Source organism: Geotrypetes seraphini, chromosome 5 (assembly GCF_902459505.1).
Source record: "Geotrypetes seraphini chromosome 5, aGeoSer1.1, whole genome shotgun sequence".
Taxonomy (NCBI): domain Eukaryota; kingdom Metazoa; phylum Chordata; class Amphibia; order Gymnophiona; family Dermophiidae; genus Geotrypetes; species Geotrypetes seraphini.
The window spans coordinates 141,839,043-141,856,838 of NC_047088.1; the positions used below are offsets into that span (position 1 = coordinate 141,839,043).

Here is a 17,796-nt window from a genome sequence, read left to right on the forward strand (position 1 = left end):
GCACTCGTATGCTATGAAGACAAGTATTCCATTTCCTCAGTTTTTGCGTTATAGACACATCTGTAGTACCAACTCAGAATTTTGCAGCCAATCAGCTATACTATAGGAGAAGTTTGACCAGAGGGGTTACCCTGTACCTGTTGTGTCAAGAACTGTCAAAAGGCCCTTTTATAATCACAGGGAATCTTTACTGGAGTATCATGGTGTTCAACCTCAACAGGACATGGTCCCATTTAGGTCGACATTTAACCAGATGTCCAGAACATCAGAACAAGTGATACGTAGGCATATAAACATTCTACGAGTACACCTGAGTCTTCAACACCTATGGATTTTATTTCCTATGGGCGTAATAGGAATCTCTGTGACATTTTGAGCCCGATTATGCTCAGACCACTGGCATCTGAACAGGGTGCACCAGGACATCGGAGTTGTGGTCAGTGTTCTCTGTGTCCCCAGATGATAGAATCTGATGAGTTTACTCACCCTGGGACTGGTCAGGTGTTCAAGTTACGCAGTGCAACCACGCGTTTAACGGAAGGGGTGATTTATAATAATAATAACAACTTTATTTTTTCTATACCACCACAATCTTGCGACTTCTAGGCAGTTTACAGTGAAGAGAGCTGGACAATCCAACGAATTCCAGAATACAATTAGTAAAAAATACACATATTTCTCAAAGTTATCAGCATGGTGTTAATAGTTTTAAAATGGTATCTGATTAGGAGATAAATCTATCGAACAGTGCTGTCTTAATTTCTTTCTGAAATGCGCCGTAGGTCAACCTGGGTAATTTATATCATTATGTGCCCCTGCCCCAAGCTATATGTGGGACATATTTACCGTCGATTTAAGACCAGATTAATAGAGCACAGGTTGTGCTTGAACACTCAACGTTTGGAGGAGCCTCTGGTGGTGCATTGTTTGGAGGCCCGCCATGAGTTTGGAGCATTACGTTGCACTGTGATTGAACATGTTCCTTATCCAGTCCGCCGGGGGGACTGGAGGCGTCAGTTAAGACAGAAAGAACAGTGTTGGATTTATACACTGCAGTCGGTTCACCCTGAGGGATTCAATGCCCGGATTGAGTGGGCTGCGTTCTTTGGCTAGTGGTGTATGCTGATTGGTGTGCTGGAATAGGGGGTGGAGTCCTGGAAGAGTTTATCAGCTTTCGACTATGGTGGTTTTTTGCGCAAGAAGTGATTCAGTTGTAGAACGGGAGCGTGGTTTGCACTGAGAGTCCTGATCTGTTGCCTGTGATGTAGTAGAATCTGAACCCCTGATGCAGTGAGGCGAAATGGAGATTTCCCCATCGGGTCAACTGGCTGCTGGGTCTGGGTGTAAGAGCAGTGATTGTTGATGCCTTGGAGAGAGCCTGGACACCTGTGGCTGCTAAGTTTTTTTGTTCTGCTCATTAAGCAATATTAGTGACTTGTGCTGATGTTCTAGTTTATCCACATTATCAGTGTTTGAATTTTTTTGTGGCATGCTGTGATATATGGTGGTTCTCTATGGGCTGCTACAGTGCCTTTTTTCACCATTTTTTGCAGTTCACAAGTGCAAGCGGTTATTTAAATTAAGTGTTTTTTGCCATATGAATCATAACTGAGGCTTTTTCTCCACTTCTTTTTCTTTTTTTTCTTTGTTCCAGTTGTGACTGAATGACTGCAGTGTAGTATGTGTGCATGAGGCCTTGCAGTTTTTTAGAGTCCCCTACTAGTTCCTTATAGGGTATTGATTAAGTTGTGGACAAACTTTGTCCCCATGTCATTCTCTAGTGCAGAGGATTTGAAGGCACAACTGGAGGTCTTGCTGGAATTAGGGCTAGAGAAAATGCAGAAGTATAAAAAAAAAAAAGACTGTTGGTAAGACTGGAAGGACCACATGATTCTTTTATCTGCCTTTATTTACTGTTAGTATGTCGAAAAGGCTGAGTTGAAGAGAGCATGCTGGAGGATAGAGACGGGAAGCAGAAGAGAAAGAATTAGGCAGCAGACAAAAAGCTGGGAGGTGTTGACCCCTGGAGAAGGGGCAGAGAAAGCTTGGGTCTGAACCTACCAGGGGAGAGGAAGGGGTTCAAACTAAGATGGGTTTTGAGCCAGGGGATGTGAGCGGACTGCTGGGCATGATGGACCACTGGTCTGACCCAGCAGCGGCAATTCTTATAAGAACATAACATAAGCAGTGCCTCCGCTGGGTCAGACCAGAGGTCTATCGTGCCCAGCAGTCCGCACACGCGGTGGCCCAACAGGTCCAGGACCTGGACTGTAATCCTCTATCTATACCCCTCTATCCCCTTTTCCAACAGGAAATTGTCCAATCCTTTCTTGAACCCCAGTACCGTACTCTGCCCGATTACGTCCTCTGGAAGCGCATTCCAGGTGTCCACCACACGTTGGGTAAAGAAGAACTTCCTAGCATTCGTTCTGAATCTGTCCCCTTTCAACTTTTCCGAGTGCCCTCTTGTTCTTTTATTATTCGAAAGTTTGAAGAATCTGTCCCTCTCCACTCTCTCTATGCCCTTCATGATCTTGTAAGTCTCTATCATATCCCCTCTAAGTCTCCTCTTCTCCAGGGAAAAGAGTCCCAGTTTTTCTAATCTCTCAGCGTATGAAAGGTTTTCTATCCCTTTTATTAGACGTGTCGCTCTTCTCTGAACCCTCTCGAGTAACGCCATATCTTTCTTAAGGTACGGCGACCAATATTGGACGCAGTACTCCAGATGAGGACGCACCATCTCCCGATACAACGGCAGGATAACTTCTTTTCTTCTGGTTGTAATACCCTTCTTGATTATGCCTAGCATTCTATTCGCCTTCTTAGCGGCCGCTGCGCACTATGCCGTCGGTTTCATTGTCATGTCCACCATTACCCCCAAGTCCCTTTCTTGGGTACTCTCCTTCAATAATATCCCTCCTATCGTATAGCTGCACCTTGGGTTTCTGCTACCCACATGTAGTACTTTACATTTCTCAACGTTGAACTTCATCTGCCATCTCGTTGCCCATTCCCCTAGTTTGTTCAAGTCTCTTTGCAATTCTTCGCAGTCCTCTTTAGTCCGAGCTCCACTAAATAGTTCTGTGTCGTCCGCAAATTTTATTATCTCACACTTCGTCCCTGTTTCTAGATCATTTATGAATATATTAAATAGCAGCGGCCCAAGCACCGAGCCCTGCGGGACACCACTCGTGACCCTCCTCCAGTCCGAGTAGTGGCCCTTCACTCCCACCCTCTGTTTCCTACCCGCTAACCAGTTTCTGATCCATCTATGTACATCTCCTTCCACCCCATGGTTCTTCAGTTTTCGAAGTAGGCGTTCGTGGGGTACTTTGTCAAAGGCTTTTTGGAAGTCTAGATATATGATGACTATGGGGTCACCTCTGTCCATCCGTTTGTTAATTCCTTCGAAGAAGTGCAATAAGTTAGTTAGGCACGATCTCCCCTTGCTGAAACCATGTTGACTGGTTGTCAGAAGTTTGTTTCTTTCAAAATGTTCATCAATGTTGTCTTTTATAAATGCTTCCACCATTTTACCTGGAACTGAGGTCAGACTCACCGGTCTGTAGTTGCCCGGGTCACCTCTTGATCCCTTTTTAAAGATGGGCGTAACATTGGCTATCTTCCAGTCTTTTGGGATCACGCCTGTTTTCAGGGATAGATTGCAAATTTGCTGCAGTAGTTCCGCTATCTCCTCCTTTAGTTCCTTCAGAACCCTTGGATGGATTCCGTCCGGACCCAGGGATTTGTCAGTTTTTAGTTTTTCTAGCTGCCTGCGTACGTCTTCCAGGCTCACTTCCATGGATGTTAATTTTTCTGCTTGATCTCCCTTGAAGATTTGCTCAGGTTCCAGTATGTTGGATGTGTCTTCATTTGTAAACACAGACGAAAAGAACATGTTAAGTCTTTCTACTACTTCTTTCTCTTCCTTCACCACTCCCTTCCTGTCTCCATCGTCCAGCGGTCCCACCTCCTCCCTGGCTGGCTGCTTCCCTCTAACATATCTAAAGAAAGGTTTGAAATTTCGAGCTTCCCTGGCTAGCCTCTCTTCATACTCTCTTTTGGCTTTTCGAACCACACGGTGACATTCTTTTTGATACTTCCTGTACTCTTTCCAGTTGTCCTCAGTTTTGTCCTTTTTCCATTTCCTGAATGAATATTTCTTATTGCCTATCGCTTCCTTCACTATTTTAGTTATCCATGCCGGGTCTTTTGTTTGACTCTTTTTGCACCCCTTTCTGAATCTGGGGATATACAGATTTTGCGCCTCGCTCACCGTGTCCTTGAAAAAAGACCAGGCATGTTCTACCATTTGCCATTTCTTGGAAGTGTTCCTAAGTTTCTTCCTTACCATTATCCTCATTGCTTCATAGTTTCCTTTCCTGAAGTTGAAAGTTGTCACAATGGTTCTATTTCCTTTCGGTATTCCTACTTCGACCTTGAACTTGATCATATTATGATCGCTGTTTCCCAACGGTCCTACTATTTCCACTTCCTTTGCAGGTCCCTTTAACCCATTTAGGATTAGATCCAGAGTGGCATTTCCTCTCGTCGGTTCTCTTACAAGCTGCTCCATGAAGCAATCTTGTATAGCCTCTAGGAATTCTGTCTCCCTAGCGCATTTTGAGCTTCCAAGACTCCAGTCTATCCCAGGATAGTTGAAGTCTCCCATAATAACCGTGTTACCACTTTTGCATTCATGCTTCATCTCGTCTTCCATTTCTTCATCTATATCTCTGGTTTGCCCGGGTGGACGAAAGTATAGACCCATCTTTATTTCAGGCCCTTTCCTTCCAGATATTTTAACCCTTATGTTCTTATGCTTTGGAAGGTTGAGCCTATGGAGGGTAAAAAGCTGGATGAGGGAGGGGGGAATCAGACTTGGGGGAGAAGTCAGAGCTTATGACTTTTGCATTTGATTTTAATTATTGTTTTCTTATTATCCTCCTAAACAAATCCAGACCAATGAGTTGAGTCTCCCTATTAGCAGATATAGGTAGGGATACTTAACTATTCTATTGACATCACCGGTATAACAATTGGTGCAGCTTAGAATTTAACAGTGTTTCTCTACCTTCAGCAGGTAATGCAGGTCTTGTCTAGTGCAGCAGGCTACTTATGTAGGCTTGACTTGCTGGGTTGCAGTTCACAGCCGGCACCCCACATGGTTGAGTTATTTATTTATTTATTTAGTCGAATTTCTAGCCCATCCTCCCAGAAGAGCCCAGAATGGATTACAAGTTTACATACACAGTAGAGGTTTAGCAACAAGGTTACAACTTTACATACAGCAGATATACAGAACAACAAATTTAAGGAGGTAAAGCAATAGTAGAAATTCCTATGTACATGTTTTGGGTACTGAGCATGGTAGCATGGCAAACGATGGGCAACAGGGATGCAAATTCCCATATAAGATGTACAGAACAACAGATTAAAGGAAAGAACATCAACAGAGGGATGATTCTCATGAACTGTATGGAGGAATGAATACATGTTTTCAGGGCTGAGCCCAGTAGCATGGCAAACGATAGGCCCTATTATAGCAGTATAGTAGGGGAGTAAGATCTTCTCAGGTCAGTTTCTGCTGTGGGTCAGACTTCAGACCTTATCTCAGTTGAGGTCAGAGAGATTTCTCCCTTCAAGCTCTAGCCCACACGGTTTTAACTTGATGAGGTTACATACCTGAGAGTTCAGTGCTGCTGGAGGAAGCCCAGGGACTTCCTGTAAGGGTGCAGCTGGGTCTTGGATGTAAGAGAGGGAAGTGTTTACACCAAGCTATAAGTCCTACATGCCCAGCAGTGTGTGGGTGATGGCAGCTCAGAACTGCTGCCGGCTTCTGCTGTACTAATTGTGATTGGGTCTCAGGCTTGATGGAAACAGGCCATATTACTGCTGTCCTTCAATTTTACTGTTCAGGAAGGTCCTAGCTTTCCCTCTTATGTCCAATTCAGCCAGTGGGGCATGGGGAGAGAAGATAATGGCCTTCATCATGCAAGATTCGCAGAAGGTCACTTTTCAGCATTGAGAGGGGCTCTCACAGGATCCTTGTGGTCAGGTATTACTGGGGCTCTGTGCCAAGAGTTTTAGGCACTCAAGAGAGGATCTTGGCATGGGCTAAGACCTCCCTCCCTCCTCTGCATCCATGTTTGGGGCATCCCTGGGATCTGCTGTGAGGGGGTGTGTAACTCCCCTCTAGAGGTAGATTCCATGGAGGAAGAGGAGGCATGCTTGTGCTTTTCTTAACAACTACGTATTGCAGGTTGGGGAGAGCTGAGAATATGAAGTTGGATATTTGAAATCTCCATAATGAGTCCCTACTTCTATCATTAGCCTCAAATCAGAACATTGCAACACACCCTTCTCTCTCATTCAGGCAGTCACTACCATTGCATCTATATTTCCCTTACATCATTGTTAGCAACAGTTAAATACAGTATAGATTTTTTTTCCTTTGTTCTGCTGAAAATTGTAGTGTTTAGTGTGTCACATTGATGAGAATTGTCTGTCAGGGGTGTCACAACAGAAGAAAGGTTAAGAACCAATTCTCTACTCTGAAGGATGTTAACAAAGGCCAGCAAAAAAAAAATTCTTGGTGCCTTGGGTTTTTGACCTGTTCCTGGGGTTATTTGGGGTGCTGATTCAGAAAATTGCATTGAATAGACCACATCAGCTGTAGTTTCTTAGATATGGTTATGGGATAGTAGAGCCAAACATGAACATTGTCCTCTGATGGAATATATGGTGATTGGTGGACAAAAAATGTAATGAATGAACTTTGGTAGCATGATAGAATCATACTGCCTGATGAAAAAATTTGTAAAGACTTTGAATAAAGACGGATTGTGCATTGAATACACAGTGCATGTTACCTGGACTTACCATGGAAAAACTGAACGCAGGAATTTTCAATAGTCCACAGATTGACAGATTATAAATGACCCACATTTCATAGCATCAATTAATGAAATTGAATCATGTGCCTGGTCTTCATTTATTCTTGTTGTGAAAAACTTCCTTGGCAACAAGAAGGCAGACAACTACACACAATTAGAGGATATGCTCTTTCATTTCAACAGGCTTGGCTGTAACATGATTGTTAGTCCATTATCTGCACAGTCACATAGATCGCTTTTCAGAGAACCTTGGTGACTTAAGCGAAGAGCAAGGTGAAAGATTTCACCAAGACATAAAAACAATGGAAGCCAGACACCAAGGAAGATGGGATGCACACATGATGGCAGACTATTGTTGGAATCTTATGCGGGATTGTCCTGGCAGATCCCACTCTTGGAAGTCTTACAAAAGGAGCTTCGTGTGTATCAAATGACTGGAAAGTTTGTATTATAAACTTGTGCTTTTGGAATGAAATAAGTAGATTTTCATGTTGTACACTTTTCTTTTAATTTTTAATGTTTCCTTCATGCTTAAAATATATTATTGTAATTTAAACACTACATTAAAATATCCTGATTTTTTAATGGGCAAGCAGAATGAAGAGTGGTATATGGCACTGTGTCTCAAAAACTAGAGCTGATAGGAGAAAACTGGTGCCATTTTTGGAATCAGAAGGTCAAATATACCCAGAAATAGGTCTAACATTTGAGGTACCAAAATGAGTGTTGGCCACTGTACTAGGAAGGTGAAGCAGTTCCTCGAGCATCTTTCACCTCCCTAGCTATAGGGATCCACTGTATGTGAGAACTACATCTTTCACATACTGCTGTGCTGGGTTCAGCAGCTATCAGGGTCTCTCTGAGGAGGTGTGCATGGAGTCAGGAGTGGCAATTCTGGTGGGTTTTCTTTGTGACACATCTGTATACCTTCCCAGTCACTGGCATTGGTAATATTGGCCTGTAAGTTGCTACATCTTTGATACTAGGAGGTTGATGCAGCTTCTAAGACTCAGCAGAGTAAGCTACCCTTTAGGGTTTGATTACTCATTGGTGAAGACTTACAGAAGCTGGCAAAAGACCTGGGAAGGCCAGATACTAGGGACTCCTGAAAGACCAGTTATTGTGCCTCCTTCACATCCCCACTGGGGGGATAGGTCAAAGACAAAGTCAAGGGTGTGGGTTACTGCAGCTTTGGAAGGTGCCCTTCAGGCCTCCCTATAACTTCTAAGGCTCCAAAGGGTTTGCCCTTTTGAGAAGCCTGGATAGCAAGGGATTCAGTAATTCATTCGTTGTGCCTGAACAATGCATACAAATTAGTGTAATAAAGAATACAAACAAAATTTCTCATTCTACAGTATCCTTTCACAGCAAACATAAATTAGCTCCATTTTCAACACTTGTCTTAAACAAAGACTATAAGTTAGAGAGAGAGATCATCTCTGTCTTCGCAAGTAGTTGAACTAATACAGTTGTATGAAGAATCAAGCTGTTTCCTTTAAATTCATGTCATATGGCTGAATGAATTCTTGGGATAAAGTCAAAGGTGAAAATTGAGGGAAAGCTATAAGAAAGTTTCAGTGTTAAAATGTCTGTTGAGGTACTGTGAGGTCCATATTTTTAAAGCAAAAACAATTTGGCACCACCAAGACACTGCCTTAGTCAAACCATCCCTCTCAAGTCAGAAGCCATGGATTAATGAATCTGTTGAAGAAGATCTCTGTGATGCATAAGAACCAGAGGTCTCTGACTTAGATGAGAAATCAAATTCAAAATTACACCACACACATAGCAAGCATGCATTGAAAGGGGGCAAGAAAAAGCCAGTGGTGAAGAAAAGCTGTAAGATGTCTTTAGTGGAATGCGGTGATATTTATAGAAGGGTATTCAGTAAATGGTGACCCAAACATAGCATCTCTTAGCCCCACAAAAACGAGGGCTTAGTGGCTTTAATATAATGCCCCTTTTCCATACAAAGACATGACCCAACACTTTTTATTCCTCACAGAAAGTATTATAGGCCTTGGTGGTCCTAACAATACCCAGGGTTTTATTTAAATCATGGTTTTCTTATTGTATTCACTGCCACTCAGTACGCCCAAAAAAGGAATATTTATTTGCTTGTTTCAATTCTTTCTTCACAACAACTGTATCAAAATGATGGTAATGTGCAGTAATAATATCAAACATGTTTTTGCTCAAATATGACAGTTCCTCAAGGCAGTCTTAAGAAATATGATGAAATTAAAACATTTACCAACCTGAAGATTCTGCCTGTTCAAACACGCTACATCTTCATCAAGTGATGTTTCATTTGGGCTACCAATCCTTGTTTTTCTTTGTTGCATTTTGCATGCACGTCTGCCTTACCCATAGGTAGAGGAATTTCATTCAAATATTCCCAAACTGGGTCTTTTACAGTCTGCTGCCATTATTGGTTTTCTTCTCCAAGGAGAGAATAATATAAATCTCATGCTATACACATGAAAGAACCCAAGACTTGTGGAGTATTCTGCTCAAAATGTTTCACTTTGATTTTTACTGCTTGCCACTCCTTCCTCACACTTTCCTTTTCAGTGCTAAGTTTATATGCACAAGCAACTAAGGGGTTGCTTCTGTGAATGTCGATTTGCAAAAGAACAACGGTGCTAAGGTCTTTTTCTCAACTCTACATTTTATAACATTTTTTGCTGTGAAGAAAAAGCATGTTTGCAGACACAAATTCACAGTTTTAAGAAATGCAAAAACAGTCATCTGTGATAATATGTTCTAGATAGAAAATTGCCCATGACATTATGAATGAACTAATGGAATTCATTTACCAAAAAATTTTAACATAGCAGCCTCATGCTACGTAATTAAAAACTGATCTTTTTCATGATAAATAACTTTAGGACTAATGCATCTTAAATAGAAAACTATCTTTAGATAGATTTTCCCCCAAAAAAATATTTTAGTAAAAAAATAACATAAGAATTGCCATACTGGGACAGACTGAAGGTCTATCAATCTCAGAATCCTGTTTCCAACAGTTACCTGCCCAGATCCCAAATACCTAGCTAGATTCCTACTACGGTATATCTTGCATCTTCACTGATATGCCTCAGTTCTCTTGCTGTGAACCGCCCGGATCTTCTGGTTGGGCGGTATATAAGAAATAAAATGATTATTATTATTAAGTAATAAAACATTATCTTAGGTTAAGCAGGCAGCATATTTTCACATGTGGGTGACATCATCCATGGAGCCCGGTATGGACAGCATTGAAAGTGAACTGTCACTTTTAAGTTTTAAGAAACTTTGAGACTGCCCGCACCATGTATGTGTGAGTGCTTTCCCACCTGATGTAGGCTTGCAGTACTTCAGTTCTTCGTTCTCTGCGGAACAAAGAAGTTGTATTCTAGACTTTGACTACTTTTTATGTCTTCGACCTGCTTAATCTCGGCTTTTTTGGCCTTTATTTATTCTCTATTTTATTTTACTGTTATTTTTTAACTTTATTTTTTTTAAAAGTATTTTTGCTCTCATGTCGGGCTTCTGCCCCCTGCGGGTGGGGGGAGGGGGAGCGTATTGTCCCATCGCGTGAAGTATTTCTTAGGGCCTGTAGCCTTGAGATTTTTTTTCTGTATTCTTTCCTGCCAGTGCTCTAAATATTGAGTTTAATTTTGCCGACACTATTTTCCCGTCCATGTCCATGCCGTTGATTGGTTTTAAAAGTTCTGTCAGTGCCAATGGCCTATGGGTATATCCTTGACTGACCCACATACCTGGTGTTTGCAGTGCTTAGGACCCGAACACCATGTTGAATCCTGCCTGCGCTGCTCTACTCTACTCTACAGAAGCGTTCTTTAAAAGCGTGTCGTCTCTAGCAAGAAAAGCTTTTTGGGTCGGCAATGGATGCCACTAAGCATGCTGAGCTAGAGGTACCGTCAGTTCTGACATTGACATCAGATGACATCCCACCTTTAGGGAAGTCGACTAAGAAGCCATTCTTTTCTCAGCAACCGTTGCAAGCAACATCATCGCTATCCATCTCCGCAGGGATTGTCTCCTTCAGGGCAAGCAGCCTCGCTGATGCCAACCACCCCGAGATACTCTGCCACATTGATGGTACCAGCTCTTCAGCCAAGAATACTGGTGTAGGTCTTCTTTCGGAGGGAGCTTGGAGACATCCTGAAGCTGCATGCTGCACCACTGCTAACTTCCACTTCCTCAGTACCGGCCCAGTCTCAACATAGCACATCTGGGCCACACAGTACCAGATCTCCATCGATGCATCATTCAACATCGCATCGCTCACCCAGTGTGCATCGACGCTCTGCATTGCTGCATCGATCCTTTGCTTCTGAGCATCGCTCTTCGAAGCGCCGTTCTTCATCGAGGCACAGACATTTTTCTTCGATGCATCATAAGAACATAAGAATAGCCTTACTGGGTCAGCCCAATGGTTCATCAAGCCTAGTAGCCCATTCTCACGGTGGTCATTCCAGGTCACTAGTACCTGGCCAAAATCCAAGGAGTAGCGCTATTCCATGCTACCGATCCAGGGCAAGCAGTGGCTTCCCCCAAGTCTTTCTCAATAACAGACTATGGACTTTTCCTCCAGGAACTTGTCCAAACCTTTCTTAAAACTAGCTATGCTATCCGCTTTTACCACATCCTGTGGGAAATGCGTTCCAGAGCTTAACTATTCTCTGAAAAAAAATTTCCTCCTATTGGCTTTAAAAGTATTTCCCTATAACTTCGAGTGTCCCCTAGTCTTTGTAATTGTTGACGGAGTGAAAAATCAATCCACTTGCACCTGTTCTACTCCACTCAGCAGAGTGATGCATTTGTGGGGTAGAAATCTGAGGGAACCGTATGTGCTGAGAGGTGAGAGGCTGATAAGCACAGATGGAAAGAGGGACCTTGGGGTGATTGTTTCTTAGGATCTAAAGGCATCTAGGCAGTGTAATAAGACAGTGGCTGTAGCCAGAAGGATACTAGGCTGTATATTTATTTATTTATTTGCTCAATTATTTAGCCCGGCCTCCCAAAGGAGCCCAGAACGGGTTACAAAGTACTAAAAGAGGAGTAACCAGCAGAAGGGAGGTGTTGATGCCCCTGTATAGGTCGTTGGTGAGGCCGCACTTGGAGTTTTGTGTTCAGTTTTGGAGGCCGTATCTGGTGAAGGATATAAGAAGACTTGAAGCGGTCCAGAGGAGGGCGACGAAAATGATAGGAGGCTTGCGCCAGAAGACGTATGAAGAGAGACTGGAAGCCCTGAATATGTATATCCTAGAGGAAAGGAGGGACAGGGGAGATATGAGTCAGACGTTTAAATACTTGAAAGGCATTAATATAGAACCAAATCTTTTCCAGAGAAGAAATAGTGGTAAAACTAGAGGGCATAATTTCAGGTTACAGGGACGAAGAGGAGCAATGTTTGGAAATTCTTCACGGAGAGGGTAGATGCCTTGAATGCCTTCCTGGGGGAAGTGGTGGAGAGGAAAACGGTGATGGAATTCAAAAAAGCATGGGATAAAAATAGAGGATCTCTAATTAGAAAATGAAGGATGTAAATTAAAGAACTAAGGATGGTATTGAACAGACCTGCACAGTCTGTGTTCCATATATGGTGATTCGGTGTAGGATGGGCTGGGGTGGGCATCAATGTGAATTCCACTAATATGGAACAGGAGGATGTTACTGGCCAGACTTTACGGTAGATGTCCTGCAAACAACGGGATGGTTGGATAGGCTGGAGTGAGCTTGGGTGGCAACTTTAGCATTTGGAACCTAGGACAATACCAGACTTTACAGTCTATGGCCCAGAAATATCAAAGAAGAGACAAGTTAATCTAATCATGAATTTTTTAATGAGTTTAATTATGAGCAGACTGGATGGACCGTTCAGGTCTTTATCAGCCTCCGAAGTAACCATTATCTCTTCCTCTCTCTAAGAGATCCCACATGCCTATCCCAGGCTTTCTTGAAATCAGACACAGTCTCTGTATCCACCACCTCTACTGGGAGATTCTTCCACGCATCTACCACCCTTTGTAAACAAGTATTTCCTTAGATTACTCCTGAGCCTACCACCTCTTAACTTCATCCTCTGCCCTCTCATTCCAGAGCTTCCTTTCAAAGGAAAGAGACTTGACTCATGCATTTACATCACGTAGGTATTTAAACATCTCTATCATATCTCCCCTCAACTGCCTTTCTTCCAAAGTATAAAGATTGAGATCTTTAAGTCTGTCCCCATACACCTTATGACGGAAACCACGCACCATATTAGTAGCCTTCTTCTGTACCAACTCCATCCTTTTTATATCTTTTTGAAGGTGCGGCCTCCAGAATTCTACACAGTATTCTAAATGAGGTCTCACCAGAGTTTTATACAGAGGCATCAATACCTCCTTTTTCCTATTGGCCATACCTCTGCCTATGCACTCAAGCATCCTTCTAGCTTTCGCCGTCACCTTTTCAACCTGTTTGACCACCTTAAGATCATCATATACAATCACACCCAAGTCTTACTCTACTGTCGTGCACATAAGATCTTCACCCCTCTAAACTGTACCGTTCCCTCTGGTTTTTGCAGCCCAAATGCATTTCTTAGCATTAAATTTTAGCTGCCAAATTTCAGACAATTCTTCAAGCTTCACCAGTTCTTTCTTCATGTTGTTCACATCACCATGGTGTCTACTCTGTTGCTGATTTTGGTATCATCTGCAAAGAGACAAATCTTACCCCGACAGCTCTGCAGCAATATTGTGTATAAAAATGTTAAAAAGAACAGGCCCAAGAACAGAACTTTGAGGCACACCACTGGTAACATCCCTTTCCTCAGAGTGATTTCCATTGATCACTACCCTCTATCGCCTTCCACTCAACCAGTTCTTGACCCAACTTGTCATTTGGGGACCCATCCTGAGGGCACTCATTTATTAGATGTCTGTACGCACTAAATCCAGTATGACTCCTTCCCACGTGAGTTCCATTACCAATTGCTGGAACAGTTCTCCTTGTAGAGAATCCAGGATCTCCCTACTTCTAGAAGACCTTGCAATAGGGATACTTCAATCTAGAGAGCTGCACGGGAACGGGGACGACTGGAATCCCGCGGGACCCATGGGGATCCCGCGGGTTCCCCCTTCGGGTCGCGGGGATCCCTTGGGGATGCCTCCGAGGGTCGCGGGGTTCCTGCGGGGTTGGATGCGAGGCTCGTCTTCTCCCTACCTGCCCTGCCGCAGCACACAGCCGATCGGAACGGAAGTCTTCCACGATGTCAGCGCTGACGTCGGAGGGAGGGCTTAAGCAAAGCCCTCCCTCCCTCCGATGTCAGCGCTGACATCGAGAAGACTTCCGTTCCGATCGGCTGTGTGCTGCGATCGGCAGTGGCGTACCAAGGGGGGGCGTGGAGGGCGGTCCGCCCTGGGTGCAGCCATAGGGGGAGGGGTGCACAGCCGGCCAGGTCCCCTTACCTTTGTGGCACTTCTTCCGACCTACTGACCGACAACAGGCCCGGTCTGACAAACCTCCCTGCCCTGTAGCCGCAAATCTAAATTACTTTCTTACAGCAGCTTCAATACTCCAGCTGCTGTAAGAAGGTAATTTAGATTCGTGGAGCAAATGGTAAAAGAGCCGACAAGAGGAGACACCACCTTGGACTTGGTCCTAAATGGTCTCACCGGACCGATAACAGAAGTAGAAGTCATGGTTCCACTGGGAACGAGTGATCACAATGTAATCAACTTTAAACTTGACATCGGGAAAGGGAAACATACCAAAACCTTAACCACCACCTTAAACTTTAAAAAGGGTAAATACGATTGCATGAGAGCCATGGTAACAAAACGACTCGAGAAGATGGTGGACAAACTTGAAACAGTCGATCAGGCATGGTGCCTATTGAAAAATACTATTGCAGAAGCACAAGATCTCTACATTCCGAGGATTTCCAAAGATCGGAGAACTAAAGGCAAAGGAGAACCGGCATGGCTTACCATACAGGTGAAGGAAGCCATAAAAGAAAAGAAGGACTCTTTCAAAAAATGGAAATGCACGAAGACAACCGAAGCCTGGAACAAACATAAAGATAAACAGAAGAAATGTCACAAGGCGGTGAGGGATGCAAAACAGGACTATGAGGAAAAAATAGCCCGGGAGGCTAAAAACTTCAAGCCCTTCTTTAGATACGTGAAAGGGAAAAAACCTGCAAAAGAGGCAGTGGGACCCCTGGACGACAAGGGAAGAAAAGGGTACATCAAGGAAGATAAACAAATCGCAGACAAACTAAATTCCTTCTTTGCGTCCGTCTTTACGAAGGAGGACACCTCAACAATACCTGAAGCGGAGAAATTGTTTACAGGAGAAATAGAGGACAGCCTCACCACAGTTGAAGTGAACTTAGATCAGATATACTACCAGATCGACAAACTTAAAAGTGACAAATCCCCTGGACCGGATGAAATTCACCCGAGAGTCTTGAAGGAATTGAAGGTTGAAATCGGAGAGTTATTGCAAAAACTTGCAAACCTGTCAATCAGAACTGGTCAGATACCAGACGACTGGAGGAAAGCGAACATCACGCCAATCTTCAAAAAAGGATCGAGAGGAGAACCGGGCAACTATAGACCTGTGAGTCTTACGTCTGTCCCCGGCAAGATGATTGAATCACTGATCAAGGATAGCATAGTTCAGCACTTGGACACACACGACTTGATGAAACCCAGTCAACATGGATTCAGGAAAGGGAAATCGGGTTTGACGAATTTACTCCAATTCTTTGAGACCGTGAACAAGCAAATTGATAGTGGAAAGCCGGTGGACATAATATACTTGGACTTCCAGAAAGCATTCGACAAAGTTCCACATGAAAGACTTCTCAGGAAACTACAAAGCCATGGCATAGAGGGAGATATACAAAGATGGATAGGCAAATGGCTGGAAAATAGGAAGCAGAGAGTGGGCATAAATGGGAAGTTCTCCGACTGGGAGAAAGTGACTAGTGGTGTACCCCAGGGCTCGGTACTTGGGCCGATCCTTTTTAATATTTATATCAATGACCTGGAAAACGGAACATCCAGTGAGATCATCAAGTTTGCAGACGACACAAAACTCTGCCGGGAAATCAGATCGCAGGAGGACAGTGAGGAACTCCAGAGCGATTTGTGTCGGTTAGAAAACTGGGCGGAGAAATGGCAGATGAAGTTCAATGTGGAGAAATGCAAGGTAATGCATTTAGGCAGTAAAAATAAGGAATACGAGTACAGAATGTCAGGTGCAACTCTGGGAAAAAGTGAACAAGAAAGGGATCTGGGTGTACTGATAGATAGGACCCTGAAGCCGTCGGCACAATGCGCGGCAGCGGCAAATAAGGCAAATAGAATGTTGGGCATGATAAAGAAAGGAATCTCAAGTAGATCGGAGAAAGTTATAATGCCGCTTTATAGGGCAATGGTCAGACCCCACTTGGAATACTGCGTCCAACATTGGTCTCCCTACCTAAAGAAGGATATAAAACTGCTGGAGAGGGTGCAGAGGCGAGCAACTAAACTAGTGAAGGGTATGGAGAAACTGGAATATGAGGATCGACTTAAAACACTGGGATTGTTCTCCCTTGAGAAAAGGAGACTGCGTGGGGATATGATCGAGACCTTCAAAATACTGAAAGGAATCGACAAAATAGAGCAGAGAAGATTATTTACATTGTCCAATTTGACACGGACAAGAGGACATAAAATGAAGCTAAGGGGGGGCAAGTTCAGGACTAATATCAGGAAGTTCTGCTTCACACAGAGAGTGGTTGACATCTGGAATACTCTCCCAGGGGAGATTATTGCAGAATCGACAGTCCTAGGCTTCAAGGGCAAACTAGATGCATATCTCCTTGAGAGAGGCATATAGAGATATGGTTGGCTATAGGGTAAGCCAGGTGTATACCTGGCAGGGCCTCCGCGTGTGCGGATCACCGGACTAGATGGACCGAAGGTCTGATCCGGAGATGGCGCTTCTTATGTTCTTATGTTCTGTTGTCAGTCGGGCGGGGAAGCGCCACAAAGGTAAAGGGCAGGGAGGGAGAAAGGGAGGAAAGGTGGAATGGAGAGGAAAAGATGCTTAAGGTAAAACTGAGGGGGGAGAAGGACGCTGAAAGCACTGGGGAAGACAAAGGGGTGGAGAAGGACGCTGAAAGGACATGGGGAAGACGGAGGGGAGAAGGACGCTGAAAGGACATGGGGAAGACAAAGGGGTGGAGAAGGACGCTGAAAAGACATGGGGAAGATGGGGGTGAGAAGGACGCTGAAAGGACATGGGGAAGACGGGGGGGGGGGAAAGGGACACTGAAAGTTCATGGGGAAGACAGAGGGGGAGAAGGAAGCTGAAAAGACATGGGGAAACCGGGGGGGGGGGGGGTGAGAAGGATGCTGAAAGGATATGGGGAAGACAGAGGGGAAGAAGGACGCTGAAAGGATATGGGGAAGACAGAGGGGGGAGAAGGACACAAAGCACATGTGGAAGACAGAGGGGGGAGAAGGACGCTGACAGGACATGGGGAAGATGGGGGGGGAGAAGGACGCTAAAAGGACATGGGGAAGACAGGGGGGGGAAGAAGGACGCAGTAAGAATTAAAGCGGTGACTTTGGAGAGCATTTGGCAGGCTCTCAAAATGCTAAACACTACTGTCCACAAATCTTCAACGGAAGTTTCCCGCTTGGTAATAACTGTAGACGCTTTGAGCAAGAAGAATTTACAAAGGAAATAAAACAAGGGAAAGACAATGTGTAGAATCGTCAAACTCTGACCACAGGATTGGTAAAAGACAAATTATAATACATAGGAGAATAGAGCAGATTGAAAATTTTAATCGTAGAATGAATATACGGTTACTTAATTTTCCTAAATCTCTGCTCATGAC

At 43.9% G+C, this 17,796-nt stretch overlaps 1 protein-coding gene across 2 annotated transcripts in view; it reads left to right on the plus strand.

Moving 5' to 3' along the window:
• The window catches only part of CREB1 (cAMP responsive element binding protein 1), a 244,865-nt gene that overhangs the window by 18,454 nt on the left and 208,615 nt on the right, over nucleotides 1-17,796 (plus strand). The window lies entirely within an intron of this gene.